This window comes from Gavia stellata, chromosome 15 (assembly GCF_030936135.1).
Source record: "Gavia stellata isolate bGavSte3 chromosome 15, bGavSte3.hap2, whole genome shotgun sequence".
In the NCBI taxonomy this organism is placed as follows: Eukaryota; Metazoa; Chordata; class Aves; order Gaviiformes; family Gaviidae; genus Gavia; species Gavia stellata.
In genome coordinates this window covers 11,219,727-11,238,491 of record NC_082608.1, presented here as the reverse complement: position 1 = coordinate 11,238,491, position 18,765 = coordinate 11,219,727, and positions in this window count along the sequence as shown.

Here is an 18,765-nt window from a genome sequence, read left to right as displayed (position 1 = left end):
TTTTTTTTTCCTTTCTATAGTCTGTTTAATTCAGTTCTTTCATTTTAAGTGTGATGTTTGGAAAGTAGTCTTTAAAATGGGCTCTTCTGTATTGTGTTTGAATTTGAACAAAATTAACGTTTGTATGTCATCAGTAGCTGCAATGCATAGCTCAAGGCAACAAAGGATAGAAAGTCAAAGAATATGGGAAATTTGATTAAAATGAATAAGCAGTAGAAGGTCTTAAGGGTGGACATATCTTACTCATTGATTTATTTGTATTGTTTCTTGAGGCAAAAGAAGCTAATTCCATGGGATGTTTAGAAAATAGGTTTTAAATCTGAAAATAAAAAGATGTTTAAGTCAATAAAATTAGGTTTTAGACAATGTAATCTGGAGACTTCCCTACTCATAGTTCTTCGTCCCACTTCGTAAAGGCGGCACAATACTGAGCAGGTAAATGTCCTTTGAGAGAACCTCTTTCCAATGAATTTTCACTGTACATGTTATGATTTGGGATCAGTTAAATATTCACAACATTTTGCTTTGTTTTATTCACTAGGACATGAGTTGTGTGGTAGAACCCAAATCATCAGCCTGGCAATTAGCTGCTGTGCATGGCTTACCAAACATGTTATTGTTCAGTGCTGCCCTCTGACTTCCTCGGATAGGTTTTTTTTTTTTAAAGCTGGCTTCAGTGAAGTGATCTGTGTTTGCTCTGCATTTGTGAGTCACCAACTGTTCATATGTTATCTATTTCTGCATTGTATAATGTTGCTTCAGGAAAATTTTGTAGTTTGCGAGACCTCTGTGCTCACATCTTTGTCATGCTTTGGCTCTCGTTTCGAGGTCTTGCTCTCTCATTTGTCTCAGTATTCCATGTTTTCAATAGCAGCTTTTATACTTTTGAGTCTACCTGATGGATCAGCATAGGCACCTTTTCAATGTTTCAGAAACTTCCATGTCAACATTTTCTTTAGAAATGTGAAACACTTTGCCTGCTACTCTTTTGCTGGGGTGTTCAATGCTAAAGGGCAGGTTTTGCAACAGAAATTTTAAATGACAAATCATTTGAAGCAGACATCTGAGATGAAGGACCCATATTCCTGATACTAGTGAAAATCCAGTCCATAGCTTAGTCAAATAAAGGAAGCTTCCTAATTAATTTACCTACCACAATCATCTTCGAATTCAAAGATTAGCGTTAACTGTTTGGTTTATAGCACCTTTACTCACTAGCTATTAATAATTTTTTAATTTTTTTCTTAAGGAACAGAATAAGGAAAGAGTTGGAAAAGTTTGGATGTTTATCTATGGATATTTATTTCTGATATGGGTATTATTTCTGCTCAGTCCCTTATGTTGTATTCTCAATGTTAGTATTATTAAAATAAGGATATAGAGAATGCAGGTGCTTAATGGACCTGGAAAATGTTTTTATAGCTTCAGCTCCCCGCTCCCAAACCCCACAAAATAAAAAGCCCTAAAAACCCTAATGGATGTGGTTGTTTGCCAATGTTATTGGGGAAATTTGAGAATTCTACTGTGTTTGTGGAGGACCCAAAGTTATAATACTGCCCAGAAGAGTCCTTCCCATTGCCATTTAATATTTAATGCCAAATAGAGACAGCTTGAAATGAAGAAAAGTTGATGCTGAACAAATAAAATTATTAAAAAGAATATCCCCTCAAAACCTTAAATGATCTTTAATGCCAAAAAACTACAAATGACTGGTTGAAGCTCTTACATGAAGGATGGTGTCAAGTGTACTGTTTTACACTTCATAGACAAGCGCAGCCTTGGAGTTGGGAAAATGACTTCCTTATTTGGGGTGTCTTAGGTTTTTAGTATTTTTGTAAGCATAAAGAGCTCCTTCCACTTAAGACTCCTCTCCCAGCATGGTGAATATTACCCCATACACTGACCAGTCCCACTGAGTTGTGTGAAAGGCAAGTATAACATTATTCCAAGGAAATGTGTATTATGCCTATTTATAAACAGAAGAAGCTGAGTCAGAAAGTTGAAGTGACTTGAATAATTTCTTGTATTCAGATTGAAGAAGTTGTATCATTGTCCTACCATATAGTAGGTGCCAACTTTCATCTAGTCCAAACTTTTTTACAGCTATGCACTGGTTCAAAATGGGACAATTTCATAATCTGAAATGTATGTGATTCTGTGGATGTTTCTTCCGTAATTTTTTAAATTCGGGTGCCCCCCCCCGCCTTCTGATATTAAAGGTTGTCTAGCTCTTTTAATTTGTCTTTTTCTGACTCTGTCATAAAACTTGGAATTCAGGTTTCGGAAGTTTAGTTACTAAGTCTTGATTTCGTTTTCCACTGGTTGCCAAAATAGACATAGTATTAATATGAGTAAGAGTACAGTATGACCAAGGAATTACATTTTTGAAACTCAAGATATTTTTTCTTAAAGCAGATTGGTGGCATTTCAGCTGACTCTGAAAATGCATTAATGCTTTCCAGATACACTTTTGTTCCCTGAAAAATGGCTAAACTCCATTATAGGTCATCAGTCTAAGAACAACCCTCACAACCTGGGCTTCTTTTTGTATCCCTAAACTGTTGTCATAAAAAGGGAAAATTACTAAAACCTAAACGACGTTTCTTCAAAAGGAAAATGGTATCTCCAGTAGAGTTTATTTTCTGCATTTGTTTGTTGCTGATTATGTCAGAAATACCAGACATAGGCGCACTGGGGACTTCAATATTTCAGTGGCAGACATCAATGTAAAACTATCAGACCAATGTAGCATTTACCTTTACTATACAGATATTAATGTATACAAACAGATGGCCTTTGTGTGTAACACAGTTTGTAATGAAACAGAGATGATTCACAATCTAATTCTATCTCTTACAGTCCTCAGATTTGTAATTCTGATTACAGCTAAATTACTTTGCAGTGAATTTTTCCGTTTAAAATAGTTACTTAGCCATAAGAAGAATCTACTGTACAAACCACTTTCTGTGATACTGCTAATTGGTTTTGATATGCCTGTATAAGTGGCAACCCTTGAAATCCATGTCTTGTTCCTATGAATTGTAGGTTTATCGTGCATTTATCACTCTACTGGAATCTTCCATAAGCAAAGGATTTTATGCTCAGAAACCATCTGTAAACAATCTTGTAATTCTTAAACACACAAGAAAAGCTGCAGTCATATTTTTTTCCAATGCACCTATAAACCTGCCTCTAAATGGTGTTCCTTAGCTAATCTACCTTTCCTTTTCTAAATGTCCCAGATTGCTAACAGCACTAGCTTCACCAAGAGTAAGTGTGTCAGACAGTTATTGGCAGCAGACTACCAGCAGGTGACTGGTATTTTAAATTTATTTTTGCTTTTAGCGAGACTCAGTACTGAAAAGCTTCAAGTGTAGTGGCTATCCAGAGTGTGTATTCTCCCTATTTCTGTACAGTTGAAGTATCAAGAAGTTTTAGGGAAACATGGCTGTACTATTCTAGGTGTTATCATCAGACTGAGTGAGGTTCTTGCGTGTATGAATGGCAGCTTTTAGTTGGTCTAAATAAGGTTAAGTTTTAGATGGATTCTGTGAAATGAAGGTTAGAAAGTCTTGATATTCTTATGAAGGCAAACCTTCCCTGCCAGCTGGAGCCTGGGTAGGGAAGCCAGGAATAGGATTACTTTGTGCATGTGCATTTTATTTTTTCCTTAAATATCTGCAACAAGTCAAAAGTGAAGACAGGTGACATGGTGAGATGGGCTTTTATTTGGACCAGCTTTTGGTTTTCTTGACTTCAGCATGTGTAGTTTCAGGGGATCCTTTCAATGCTGCTTGGTGTTGACTGTGTCAGTGGCAGGGAAGTAAGACATTTTTGGTTTAGGAATTGACAGGAGATTGGAGGGGTTGTTTGTAGTTTTGAGACTCTAATGATGAGTCAGTGAAAACACATTGTGACCTGGCATCCTGTGAATAAGGGTAAAGAGGCTGTGAAAAGCAGACGTGTTCTTTCAGGGAAGATAGCTTAGTGCTTGCCTGTGAGGCAAGTGCAGCCACCTCCTGCCCAGTATGCTTCGGCGCTGGGGTATGTTTGGAGGCATACTTGTGAATGCAGTCCTGTGTTTGGCACGTTGGGGCCATAGGAAAATTTCATCTCAAAGGGAGCTCGAGACGTCTCTAGACCAACCTCTTGGGAGTATAAGAGAATTAAATATGCCATTTTTCAAAACCGAGTGATGGGATGATCAGAAACAACCTGTTTAGTGTTCTTTTCATAACTTTTTGCACAGATATGCTGCAGTTTTTTGCAGTAGTTGGTGTTTTGTAGTCAGAAGAACTGAGGCCAAGTCATCTTGTACCAAGATGGGAGGAAACTCCCAGTCAACCAGGAATGATGGAAAGATTGAAGTGTTATCAATATTTTAGTCAAGAATAGTACCAGGTACTTATGAATAGAGCAGTACATATAATTGAATTCAGATTCTTGGCTGAAAAAAGACCCAGAAAAATACTTTGGGTGTTTTGCAACTCTTTTTAACCACAAATTTGAAATTGCTTCGTTTTCTTCTATTCTTTTGCTTAAACATACCAAATGGAAGCGATTTCAAAATTTCAGTTGAAATTAAACTGCATTTGTTTTTTTGACCAAAAACAACCCTCTCGCACCCCTAAACAAAAGAAAACAATTTGCAAAGTACCTGTCCATCACTCCTAACACTCTCCCTCAAATGTTGCAAAGAATATGGCTTATAATTATAAGTATTAAGTGGAGATGTCTTGATTAGTGACTGAACTGAATCCTGGGACGCCTATGAGCTGCTGGTTCGTGTTAGATGTGCTTTCTGACTCCACAGTTTTCCAGAGTTCAGATGCAGATCTGTGCTTTGTGTTTTAAATTAATCTGCGATAAATAAGACCATTTAAGTGCAACCCTGTCAGTAGCAAACCGTAAACCCAGTAAAAACAGTCAAGAAAATTACTTTCAATTAAAGGAAAAAAAGAGAGGGGGGGAAATTTGAGAAATTCAGGGGAAATTCGGGAGGCAAAATGGAAGGACTCTAATTGGAATTTAGCCAACCTACAATCGAACGGTGTTTATTGTGAAAAATGTATCGTCAACATTTGAATATTTGTGATAGCAGTACTAATGATTAAAAGAACCGTGGAAATATTTAATGAGCCCAAGTCATCACATCCACAGTTTATGTCTCACTGCAAGGTTGGCACTGTCAGCTCTAGTAACAACATTGTGTTTGTTAACATACTAAGATATTAGTTCAATGCAAACAAGGTAAAAACAATCTCTAGATATTGAAAAAATAGTTGTTTCTACAACATGAAGATGTCTTTTACATATCCTCCATGCAAGTAAGTCCTGACCAGTTCTAGCAGTGTAAGGAGGAGGCCAAGACTGAAGTATTACAGCTGTAATTTTTTTTTAATTGACGTGGATGTTTCTGATGTAATTTTTGAGCTAATTTGCTACATGGAAGTGTATTTAGAAAAACTATTGCTAGACAGAATAATTGCAGGCTTTTACTACATGTGCCAAATCAAACTTACATTAAATTTTCATTTTTAAACTTCTGTATTGCCATAAATGAAATACTATATTTGAAAAAATGAACATAAATTCAGGTTTGGCATAAACTCTGGTTAATCCCATTCAGTTCTGTGAGATTGCATGAAATTTCCATAGAGAGAACTGTGCCCACTATATTCATCACATCCTATTTCTTTGTTTAGGTTCTTTATAGTGAAACCACTGTCAAAGTATTGGATACCTTATGTTCTAATAGTATTATGCTCAAAATTAAAGTGTATGTTCCCCTGATAGACTTTTTACATGCAAATAATTCTGTATTGCTATAAATACTTTGTATCTTAGAAATTTTTGGTTTTGCTATCATTGACATCATAATTTTTGTGAGCTGAATTTGCTTCAGATGATAGAGAAATTATAGGCTACAATATGTGATCAAACAGCAATATGGAAAGCTTAAATAGAATGCACCCTAAGGACAAAGGCTGGTTAAGACTATAGGGGATAGAATAAATGGGAGTTTTAGTAAAGCTATCTCTGATTTCAGCAGATAAATTATGCTCTGCCTTTTTTGTATCTCTTTGGGACTGTACTATATAAATTATGACCAAATATAATTTAGGCTTTCAGCCTATATTTCTGAACATCCATCTTGTACATTTTAAGTACAAAATTACCATTTTGCAGAAGTATGAAATTGAGACAAATTTTTTTCATCTGTGCATTTAACTTCTGCATACTTTATAGCAGCTAAAGGGTTAGAGAGGACCTTGTTACTATCCAGAGGATGATGTTAGCCAGATGATTGCATAACTGTGTTAAGTTCTACATAAGTGTGAATAAAGTTCAGGGGACAGAGGAGTGTAGAATTGGATGTTATTTCAGAACAGGTATCTACTGTAGCTTTAAATAATAAGTAAATGCTTTTCTGAATAAAAAGCAATCCTTTGCAAATCAAATTCTTTATTTGTTATCGATTACATTAAAAAAGTTATATATGGAATTTCCTTTTGAAGTACAGTTACAGTCAAGTGACCTGAACTTTGGCATACACGAAGACCGCAGAGTGCAGGTCTTCAATGTACTTACGAGTTCACAATTTGCACTTGAAAATCAATGTGTGTAAATAAATAAAGCAATAGACCCTAAGAGCCCTTTTTCTATCACTCAAGTACTATGTTCTGTACCTTGGATTTCTATGTAAAATCAAATGAGAATTGTATACTTAATTTCTCCCATTATAGTATGCAATGTTGTAATACTATCTGGAATTCTAAAATTAGGAATAACCACAAGGTGCATCCTCGTAGGGGTGTGTGCATGTCTTCCACAGGGGATAGAATCTGGAAAAAAAAGATGAAACTTCTCCTTTGAGGAAGGCAAACTTGCAAGAGATTTATATTTTTGACAAAGGAGCACAATTTAAAACTGACACAAGATAGCTTTAAATAACATGCCAATAGGTTGAAATAATATTCCTAGAAGAGTTTTTCGATCCATAATGAAGAGCCATCCTTTTAGACCTGATGCGATGATTTCTGTATTAAGAATAAGTAATATCTAGCACTTTTGCATGAGGACCACACCTGCACTATACAAAGGTTTAAAATTGTAAGGCCTAGTTAGTATGTGTAGCAAGGTGAATTTATTTGGCTTTGTTTTGCATACATTTGATGACCATAGCTTTGGGGATTCAGTGCAAGCTTTCATGATGTGTGAAAAATGAATAGAGAAAATGTCTATTGAAGAAGTGGAATGAATAATAGTGTTGAAGAAGAAAATTTCCCCCTAAAATACAATAGGCCAATTTTTTCTCTGTTACAGATTTCCTATCCATTAACTTGTTGATACTCACATGTACAGTGTTTTGCCATTGCAATGTTTACCTTCTTCTGTAATTGATATTTCATTTAAAGCCACTAGCATTCACTAGGCTGCTGGCTTTCTCTGCCTTCTGCAGTAAGTAGAGGGAATACCGGAACTCAAGCAGTAATGCTAATTGCTTGTAAAGATTTTAATGGCAATCACTTTAACTGATGGTAGAGATTAGTCTAGTATCACAGGCGCCATCAAAGGCAGCACCAATAGCTTGTCACCTTACCTTCTGTAAGGAAAAAAAGGTTTCTGTTATCTACGTAAAATGGTAGAATATTTAAGCTTGAAAAGTGTGAGAATGTGGCAGATTCAATTGTAACTTTCAGCTGTTTTTCATTAGAAAAAAGTAAATTGAATAAAACAATAACAGAAAAGTGAGATTTTTGTGCTGGTCTCTTCCATTATTTAACCTTTTCCAACATCTTCTGGCGTGAAAATGCAACATAAAAATGGAGCAGTTTCCCTGGCTCCTTCATTAGAGTTTTTAAAAAATATTAGTCTTTATCCTTTTTCCACTGAAAAGTGAAAGAAATTGGAAAAGGAAATAGTATCATTCTAGGGTTGCTGTCATATTGCTGCTGCACGATTCCTATTTTCTGGGATAGGACTGAACACGTGTCTTTGAACTGTGCATTATGTCTTCAGTAGTTACATTTATTCTTGTGACTCTGTCTCCTAAAGTTGTCTTGGTCAAAGACCCAATTTCTTAAGGATATTACTGTTGACATTACACTATGATCTTAGTTATTCAAGAATTAATCTCTTCCTGCACTAGTCAAGATTCCTCCCAAAATAATGTAACATCTACAGACCTTATAATTGATTTTTGCAAATTATGACTGGGAAGATGATCTTGTGTCAGAGGTCAGACTGTTCCAAGGTGTGGTAGAAGAGCATGAAATGAATTCTGTTAAATTTTACAAGTCCCTCTTGCCATTAATTATACTGTGTATTTTATTTTTTAGGTCATGAGATTTTAAAATCAACGTATGAATGCAAAAGGAAGTCTATGAGCTAGCTACTATAGGGTTAAATTTTATTTGAGTCATTACTAAGTGATTTCATGTCCAGAGAGCCTTCAACTCAGGATGTGTAACATTTATCTGCCTAAAATTAAAAGGAAATGAAAGAGATTTATTAGTGCTTGTTTCTTGAAGATGGTTCTCCACATTTGGATTGGTTGAATGATTGAGGATAAAAGGCTTTCATAACGATGTTGCATTGTACAAATGAGTTCTAACCAGAAGTGCTGTCCTAAATGCTGCTGACTTAAGGATAAAAGTACTAAGAAGGGAGGATAGCCTCTTTGCAGTTAAGGTTATAACGAGAATGCTCTTATAAAATTCTAATTTAACTGGTATAATTTAGGCTGGGGTAATTGTCTATATGTTAAATATGACTAGGTTTGCACTGAAGTTTAAGGAAAGAAATTTAAAAAATTGTCACATGAATTTTGAGGTGCAAACAGGCTAGCTGATTGTCAGTAAAACTCGTGGCATGGGCAGTGATGCTGTAGTTGTTGGATTGAGTGCATTCAGAAAGAGCAGAGTCATTTTTTGAGAGGTTGGGGGGGGGAAATTGAGGTGAAGTTAGGGAGAAGTATGTGCCTCTTTACCTTGAAAACCTTGTTTTCTTTAGACATTTTAGACATTCAGATGGGTTATAAATCCTTTCTTAAGATGTGAAAGAAGAAATTCAGCATTCAAAAAATCAGTAATACCAAAGTATGTTGGGAAAATGGCCGTCATAAATTTCACGCTACTCACATAAATATGGATTTTTTTTTTCCAAGTAACAAGAGAAGTATGTGCATCATAACATCACAACTCCAACCTAGAAAACCCTTTAATTTTTTCATTGGTATTTGTCCTTTAAAGATTTCTTGATAAGAAACATATACTGTAAGATATATTGATGTTTATTAGGTACAAGCACTTATTTTCATATAAGTTCATTGTAATGATAACATAATGCTAATAGTGATAGTTCTGTAATTTGTGAGCCATAGATAAGTGTTATAATTCCTGTTTCTTGAGATAAACCCCTTTTTTCCACATTCTACCATTCTTAGCTGAATTAGCTACTTTACTGTAATGCTTACATTTTCAAACACTAAAATGAAGGTACCAAAAGTAGTGAAAAAATTAGTGATTTGACTGTGTACCATCTGCCTTTCATTTTTTGACAAAAGCATCCCCTACTACAGTCTTCTGCTACAGTCCTTGCACTCTGTTTTGGATCTCTTAAAGGTTGGAAAAGGTGGGGCTGTGAGGTTTTAATGCAGATTGGATTCGGGGGACAGGCAGTATTCTGAACAGCACATTGTATTGTACTGCTGGCAGATGACCTATAAAAGGCTATTGCATGTCGTGTGTAAATTGGAAAATCCAGGTGCTAGCTAATTTCAGGAGCTGGGAAAGGCAGAAAAGTGGGTTAAGACTTCTCTCTCAATCCCTATGCTACAGAGGTATGGAATTAGGGCCAGTTTATAATATTGTTTACCAGAAATTTCTTGGCTTTACTGTCCTTTTATATTTTTTTTCTAAGAATGTTATAATGTATTGTCATTAATATAGAGAATGTATTCTGAGATACATATATAGAGAGATTTGAGAGCAATCTTTTTTTCAGTAAGCAACTCGTGAATGTATGGGCTATTTGCATTAATTAACATTGTCCTGAGTTCCGAAGTGAATATTATAATGTGTGGATTATATGGGAGTTTTTGTCTGGTATTGGCAATTTGATAATTCATTTGTGTGATTGGTCACCCATCCCATATTTGCTTTCTGACTGAGTGCTTACAGCATTTATAAATATGTGTACCCATGAATGGCTTCCTAAGGGTTTATTCTTTCTCAGTGTAGGCAATATAAGGAAGATATAAAAAAAGAAGTCTAAGGAATATTAGGAATTCTTGAAACATTCCGTTCTAATTCTCTTCCAAAACATTCTAATTTTCTCCTAGTGACTAATTTAAATATATGATTATGATTCTAGCAGTTACTTCCAAGTAAGTGCAGATGCGAAGATTCAGAGTCAAAGCATGAAAAAGAATAGTTAAGTTGTATCCTGAATGCCGATGTGACCTTTTCTTGGTGGTTAAAATGGTGACATCTTTATGGCTGAACACGTTTTTTAAAAATAGAATTATAAACTTAAACTGCAATAATATATAAGTTCTTAAATTACTTTAAAAAGGTAAACTGGACTTATTACATCTTGATTTTTATTCATGAAATAAGTATAATGCCGGTATTCTAATATAGATCACAGTACCTCTGATAATTTCTGTGTAGCTGGGCTGATCTATAGATGCAGAGTCTACACCTCTGAGTTTGTATTTTGGAATGAAACTCCAGCTTAACAACACTGTTTAGTTTCTAAAGCTACTAATTAAAAGGATTTTATTTTTGAAAATATCAACAGTCATGCAGCACAATTATTAAGTTACTTTTTTATTTTTGCAATATCTTCTTCAATTATGGCTTTTCCTCATAATTGTTTAAATATTATTGATACTGTCATAAATATTCACCTATGCTTTTTGCTGTGTGATGTGGCATAACAATAACATGTATTGTGTTCAGCGTGATTTTCCTGTGAGATTTACAGTGTTATTTGGCAGAAAGTAAGCATATTTACACAAAGATCAAAATTTTTACTATAAAGAGTGTGGGTTACTTATTGAGAAAGACTTACTCTGAAAGTCCTGAAAAGAAAGTAGTCTGTCATGAGTTGCACCCACATACAATTTAGAAAGTGGAAGGGCATTGTAAAGAATACCACTGATGTACTCCTACTCACTAGTAATGGTTAATACCCAAGTGCTGCTCAACTGATAAACAAGATCATTTGGAGTATCAGGTCCAAAACATGGTTTTTCATGACACTGTGGAAATTTCTAGGGTTGCTTTCTCATCACTTGAAGAGATATGAGAACCCAATCTGTTAGATTGCTAATTCATCGGCCTAGGATTTTATTGATTTTTAAAGATGATGAGCCTGATCTAACCATCAGAGTGATGTTTGATGGTTTACAACATGTGTATAGATGTATAAAGAATGTTGTGGCCTTTGCTTTAGACAAACATCAAGAATTTTGGGTAGTTCATGTAACTCATGTGAAAGCAATACAGAGTGCATGGCACTACCTTAGAAAAATTGCCATTACCAGTGGAATGACTTCAGTAAATAACGTGAGTTTATTTATGAACTTTTATTTTGCCTGGCTTATGCCAGTGGAACAGGGGAAAGTCTGCCCAGGAAAACACTGGTAACAAGCACTGAATCAGAATTAAAAAACTATTTAAAAATGTGACTCCTGCAAATGCTCAGGAGCACAGGTTGATCTGCTGAGCATCTCAACAATTTTACTCATCTGTTTATGCTTTAAGTAAAGCTGAAGACTTAAGTAATGATAATATGCTATTGTGTGCCATAAAATTGCTCTAGGTCTTTAAAGTGGCAGTACTAAAACCTGCAAGTACTAAAATGGGGGAACTCAAATTGGAGCCTAATAAAATATCACCCCATGTTTGTTCCTCGTATAGAACAATGACCTCTCATATGCCGTTGCTTTCTTACTTTTCTAAGGGTTACTCTCTTGCCTTGATTCCTTCCCTGATTATCTTGAAGCCTGTCAGGTTGGAAAGCTCTCCCCTCCCTTGCTCTTTCTTCCTAATAGACATGAAACAGTCCAGTCAATAATATTTTACTTGTCTTCCCACTGCGTGTCTCTTCCTCTGATCAGTTTAGGCGGGTTTGACTGCAAAAAGTCAGAAGGGAGGTTAAGATCTGAAAGTTCAGCCAAATGTTATCAGCCACAGAGATGTTGCTAAGGGAAAGGCCTTACAGCCCCTAAGACCGGAGCCAATAATAGCTGCACATAACTGATAACATCAACAGCTGTCAAAGATCCAGGCATTTGTGGTTCGTCTGTAAACTCAAACACCTGTATTCAGTCAAGCTTTGATTGTTATCCCCTCCTTTCCTGTCATTTTGATTCGTTCCTTGAAGGTGCTGCCAGGATATTCTAAGCTGCTAGTTGATTTATAAAGTGAAAGAGCCCTTCGAAAGTTTGGCACAGTTTGAAAAATCGACTGAGGCTCTCATTCATAGGGTGACAAGTTACTTTGACATTGATATTGACAGTATTCTTTTAATTAAGTTTTAGACGACATAAGGACGGGTTCAGATCCTTGAAAGCGCGGGTTAAAAGAACGTTAACAGCTTCAACATGTGTCACTTAAAAGAACATTATGTACTTTAAGACGGTATCTTTTGTGATGAATTAGATCAAAGTGACTAATAAACATTCTCCATGAAAGCTCTTCAGAACACAGTATATACATGTTTGAGATATTTAAAAGATAGAGTTTAGAGGATCAAACTGTAAACTAAGCTAAAATATCTTAAATGATCAGCTGATACTGTTGTCTCGCTACTATAAATTAATATGCAGCACAGAAAAAAAAGAGAGGTTTTTTTATTTTTAATGGGAATTTAATGGTAAATTATGCAAGGGTAGTTCTCCTTTACCGATCATGTAGGGAATTGTGCAGAAATATGTATACTGCAAACAGAATATTTTGAATGGCTGGACTAAAATGGTATGATCAGATATGTAAATTGTTATTATTTTGAATTAATGAAAACTACTGCAGTTCTATCGGCTTTCTCTGGCCTGTGCTTTGTAGTGAACTTGAAGTCACTGAGAAGCATGGCTACAGTCAAGTGTAATTAAATTTGGTGTTTTGGTAGTCTTTCTCTCTTTTTTCTTTTTCTTTTTTTGTCTTCTTAAATACTAAAAGTTCCTTTCTTACTCATCTTCATTATTTGCAATTTTATTTCAAAGAAGTGATATATACTACAGTGACAGACAAGAAAAACAGCATTTTAAAATAATTAATTATAATCCTAGATGATATTTTGTATTCCAGGAAGAATATTTCCAGCTAGTACCAGGTCCCTTTAGAACTGAAACATTTTCTTTTTAAAGAGATTGTGGTGTTGAAAATGATACAAGTGTTATAAAAAAATTGATAGTAGGGATTGCATGGGTTGTTTTAATCTCATGAGTATTATTGTTTTCTGTCTGCAGTTTTATAAGACTAATCTCTTGCAAACTAAGTACAGGACATATAATGAACTTGGGGAGGGGCTGAGTACATAGCTGAAGAGCTTCTCTGAGTTAACAATAATCATAACTGTGAAATCATGCAACTGCAAATTGCAAACTAATTTTTGTCAATTATTTCTAAACAGAGCAATAAAGAAAGGATAACAGAGAAGCTCAGTTCTTAGTCAAATAACTTTTTTTCTGAGATTCGTTATTATGCCTTGATTGAAGCCTGTTTTATTCCTTAAGTTGTAGAAATGCAGATGAAAACATGGGCTGAAATGTTGGGAACCTCAAAGTCTATGAGACTGTTGATGACTATGGACTCAGAATTTAAGGTCTGCTTTTTGTTCTGGTTAGAAAACATAATTTATTAACTAAAAATTTCTTACATGCTGAAATTTAATGGTGTGTCAACCGAGTCATATATATCGGTGAATGCATCCCTGACTCTCCTGAAGGATTCTACAGCTGGGTGAATACAAATGCTTAGATTTTTGTGTGAAAGTGTGTAGCAGTAAGCAAGATGGGGAATGGAAAGAAAAGGGTAAACCATCTAGCACTTTTAGTAAACCCAAGCTCGATACTTACCACCACTCTAACCTGGAAAGCAACACTCAATGAGATTGACATTAATGACAGTTGGTGACAGGCTCATCTTTTCTACAGTGTTGAGCAAGCTTCTTCATGTAGACTTGCTGCACAGCTACTGTTTTCCCTTCTGGCTCCAGAGGGACAGTTTAGAGGCAGGCCCACCTTGCTGATTCCATTTCTGACTACAGCAAGGAGTTGGAGTATTGGAGGATCATGTGAGAAGAATATATTTTTGTTGTTTTCTTTCTTTTTTCCCCCTAAATTTCCCTTTTCAAGAAAATAAAGTACATTATGCTTCCTTCAAAGACGACTGTGGAAAAAGTTCCTGCAACTTGTACTTTAAGAAAATAACTTTATTTCAGAAGAAAATGTATCAGGAATTTTGAAGATATGCATAAAACTATACTGCTTTTGTAACACAGAGGCAGTACAAAGAAAGTAAAGAATAAGTCCAGTATATTTTAGCAGATGTATCCCATGTGTTTACATTTATCTTTATGTAAAGTGAAAGCCAGAATTGGAAGCTTACACACTTGTCACTGACTCCTGTTGTACTGCAGCTGCCTATCAAGTTACCATCCATATGGGAAATACCCATCAAGGTAAATTTAGAAATATTAGTCTCAGCTCCTTATTAGTACTATTTTTGTATAATCCATACTTCATGGTGTTGAGTGGGTCTCAAACATATACCTTGACTTTCTTAAAACAATTGTCTTTGAATTTATCTGGCAGAGAATTCATAAAAAGTATAAAGAGAATGGAGTGGATCAAAGAGGTCTATTGTCATTATTATATAAACATAGTAATTTTTATAGGCTTGGGATGCAGTAACAGCTCAGGCAGTGGTTTATCTTTAAGAGTGTGAACTCTGACTTTAGGGAAGCTCTCGCATTTGGAGTTGGTCACATGCTGTAGGAGTTGGAGACTTTCATATGGGAAAGACAACAGAAATACTAATTCAGTAGTATACAGCAGTCCTTCGTACTTTGCAGCATGGGAATATGTTCATAATACTTTTAGCATCCTTTCTACAGTGGAATTTGTATGGTATCCCAGTAGCATTTGATATTGTCCTCAATTAAAGCCCATATTTCCTTGGGAATGTGCAACTTTTTTCCAAACATACTGAAACCGGCAACTGTGTGTCTATTTTTCTGAAATTATACTAAGATTCCTGGATGTTTCTGTTGGGAAAAGTAAGGTGAAGAGTTTTCCAGGATGCCTTTTCCATTCCTTTAGCTATCAATTAATCAGGTGCCAGGCTTGAATCCATTTACAGTTTTAAATACTCTGCTACAGCTCATGTAGGATTGCATGGAGGCTTGCTAACCCACATCAGTAAGTATTCTGAAGCTTGTCATATTCTCAGTAGAATTAAGCACGTTTGAAGAATCTTACAGAAAATCTTAGCATTTTATTAATTTCAAAGTCTTTGAAGTTATAAGCTAAATTTTGACCCAGTCTTATCCCATACTGTTAGTAACATTTAGTTTAAATGAAAGAAAAAAATGTAAGCTTCCATTCGCTCCTGAAAATAATACGACCAATCTTCTGAAGAAGTCTTGTAACTGGTCAGTTCAAAAGAATCAGTATATTTTTCCACTTACTCTTCACCACCTCTAGAAACTGAAGCAAGTATTTTGAAATTCAATTAAAATATATGAGAAACTGTATTTTTAATTATATCTGCATTTTTGGTATGTACTGGGCACTTTTGAAGTGACTTTGAGGGACAAGAAGGCAAGGTTGATATGTTGTTGAAATAGTAAAACCAAAAAAAATTGAGATTCAGATGAACTAAACCAGAGAATATGCACCAGGTTAGAGCAACTCCCTGTTTTATTAGGTTGTTGATGATAACACACTGGTTTTGCCTATCTAGTACTATGCTGTGAGGATTAGGTTATATGGCTTTTTTAATATTTATTTTCTCTTAAAAGTACTTTGTGATGTGAAATATGGTTGTACTGAAATGATGCAAAGATAATTCCAAATGATGACACTTTTCTGTTTTATTGCACATAAGTATTATAATTATTCGCTTGCCTACTGGAGAAATAGTCAAAAAACATGTGAGTCCTCCTTTGAAGCTATTTTATTGTGAATGTCATTTTTCAAGCTCTGAAAGCTCAATCGTCAACCCTTTTATTTACCCAGCACATCTATATTATGTTCTTGAAAAACAGAGTTTGTGAGATAGTGATGAAACTTGCAACAAAAGAGTCTGTCTGTCTGTTCCCTGTCTCCCTTATATATATATATATATGTGTATATATATGTGTGTGTGTATACAGTGAGAAATTGGGCAGATGTAACATAGGACCTACGTGAGACCTGTTTTCACTTAGAACAACAGCAGGAGCCAGTGTGGGATGACAGGACGTTTCAAATGACAGCATGTCCTTAAGTTAAGGCAGCTAATTTGAGCACATATTTATTTATTTTTTTATTAGAATTGAAACTTTTCAAAATAAATTGCTTTGGAAGTATGGCAGGTGCCTGGCATGAGGGTAAATTTTCAGTGTTAATCTTATACTCTATGCATATACACTGTATACATCAGAGACCTAAAGCATTACCAGGTCTGTTCAGAAATACATTAACCCTCTACTGTGGTACCATTGAGGTCGAGGTCCCAATCCTTCTGGCTTCCTTGTGAGACAATATTCTTACATTAGTACATTGAAGCAACTGAGGTTGTGCAAAGCCACAGAGATTGTATATTCATTCTTAAGTATGGAATTTTTAATGTCCCATTTTCTACATGTGTAACTGAGGGAGGGAACTAAAACATTTCAGTGACTGTAAGAGGGAATTTTGGTAGGGCGAAGGCTAAATTTCATGGTTTCCTGTCTTCCAGTATCTATTCCTCTAAGATTATGATTTATTTGGAAAGATGTTTTCTGACTTTCTAGCAATATACCAACTAAAGTATGTGTGCATACTACTAACTTCATATGGGGCACATATAAAATTCCAGGTAAGTGGGAATCATGTGACTGCCAAGGGGATAGAAGTTCTCTACACCATTCTGCTTTAAAATAGAATTATTGTTCCACCTAATTTGTTGGTTTTTCTATTTCTTACAGAGAAAAAGAAAATTGCGTGACAAAGGTTAATATAACAATCTTCTCGTATTACAATGATTTATGTATGCTGAGCATTAACAGCAGAATGTCATCCAGCTCTCCTTTAATTTGCAGACATCTGGATTTTTCTTTGTTGGGATCACAGTGGTAGATGACAAAGCTGTACTCTTGAGAAATACGAGAGAACACTGTCATTCATAGCTTGTTATACCACAAACACTGAACTCTTAACAGTTATCTCTGGCAAGTCAGTGGACTTCAAAAATAGAGCTCTGTTTTTATCCAAATGATTCTCACTAATGAAATACATGGGGAAGAATATTATATTCATCTTAAAATTATTCTGATCCTATAATATGTCAAATGACTGTAGATAGTGGTTAAAACAACCTAAATGTGAATTCTCCTGCAATTTTAATTCGGAGATGTCAATGCTGCAATTTGCAATGATTACGGTTTAAAGCAGCCAGTTTTGTTTCTTTCTGTAATGTAAGGTATAATTTATGTTTTAGAAATGTTTGAAAAGTGGAGGGCAGGGTAGTTTGATTAAAGTAAAATGCATTTTGACATGTTTGAATCAATTGTAATGAGAATTTTTCATTTTATTGGTGTTTTAACCCAGAATGATCTTGATGCTGTGCAAAGGTATGGCTTGTAAAAACAATATTTCATTATACTGGGTGTCACTGCTCCCTGTGTAGATCAGCCACCTCTGACATGAAATGCAGATTTCAAACATTAAACTTAAATGGAAAATGATCATTTAGCAAAAGGAATATTCTTATCTCAGAAGTAAAATGAGAATTTTGGCTTGCATTAAATAAATATGAGCTGGAAGCTAAGTACAGTATGAATGTTTACAGTAGCCACAAAATGTATCTTAACATTTTTAGCACCTTCAATTATCATTTATAGTTCCTGTAACATCCACTGGGTTTGCTTGCTTCTCCTCTACCTCGTTTATGACATTTGATAAGATAATAGTTTGTAAGTCGAAAAGGATCCTGTTCTTGAAGGACCATCTTACTGTCCATATCAGTAATCCTAGTAACAGACAAAGTATGGAGGGAAGAAATTATATTTTGTATATACACTAGAATTTTCTACAAGATGGAAGAGACACTTTCAGAAAACTAATTGTCCCAGTTGTTCTTGGATGGTGCAGTCTTATTTTGCAGGTTGTTTGTTTGTTTGGTGGGGTTTTTTTAATTTTTTATTTTAAATAGTCTGTGGCTATGTGTTAAATTTTTCTGCTTCACAAACTGTAATAACGATTTGATGCAGAAGAATTTTCAACAACTCCAAAAGCATCCTTTTAAAATTTGACTTAAAGTGGAATCCCTTTATATTTTATGTGTGAATACAGTTAGCTCTTAGAATGTTTTATCCAGTGTTTAGCATCCATGTAGTTTTGAATTCATGGTTCAATTCCTGTAAAATACAGTAGTAATAACTATACCAAAATCTTTTCAGCAAAACTCTTTCTAGTGTCATCTGAAAGACTTTTAACAGAAGGGGAAAAATAATTTCTAAATTCAGAGAATACATTTTATGACCCTCCTTCACTTGGAAAATGGATGT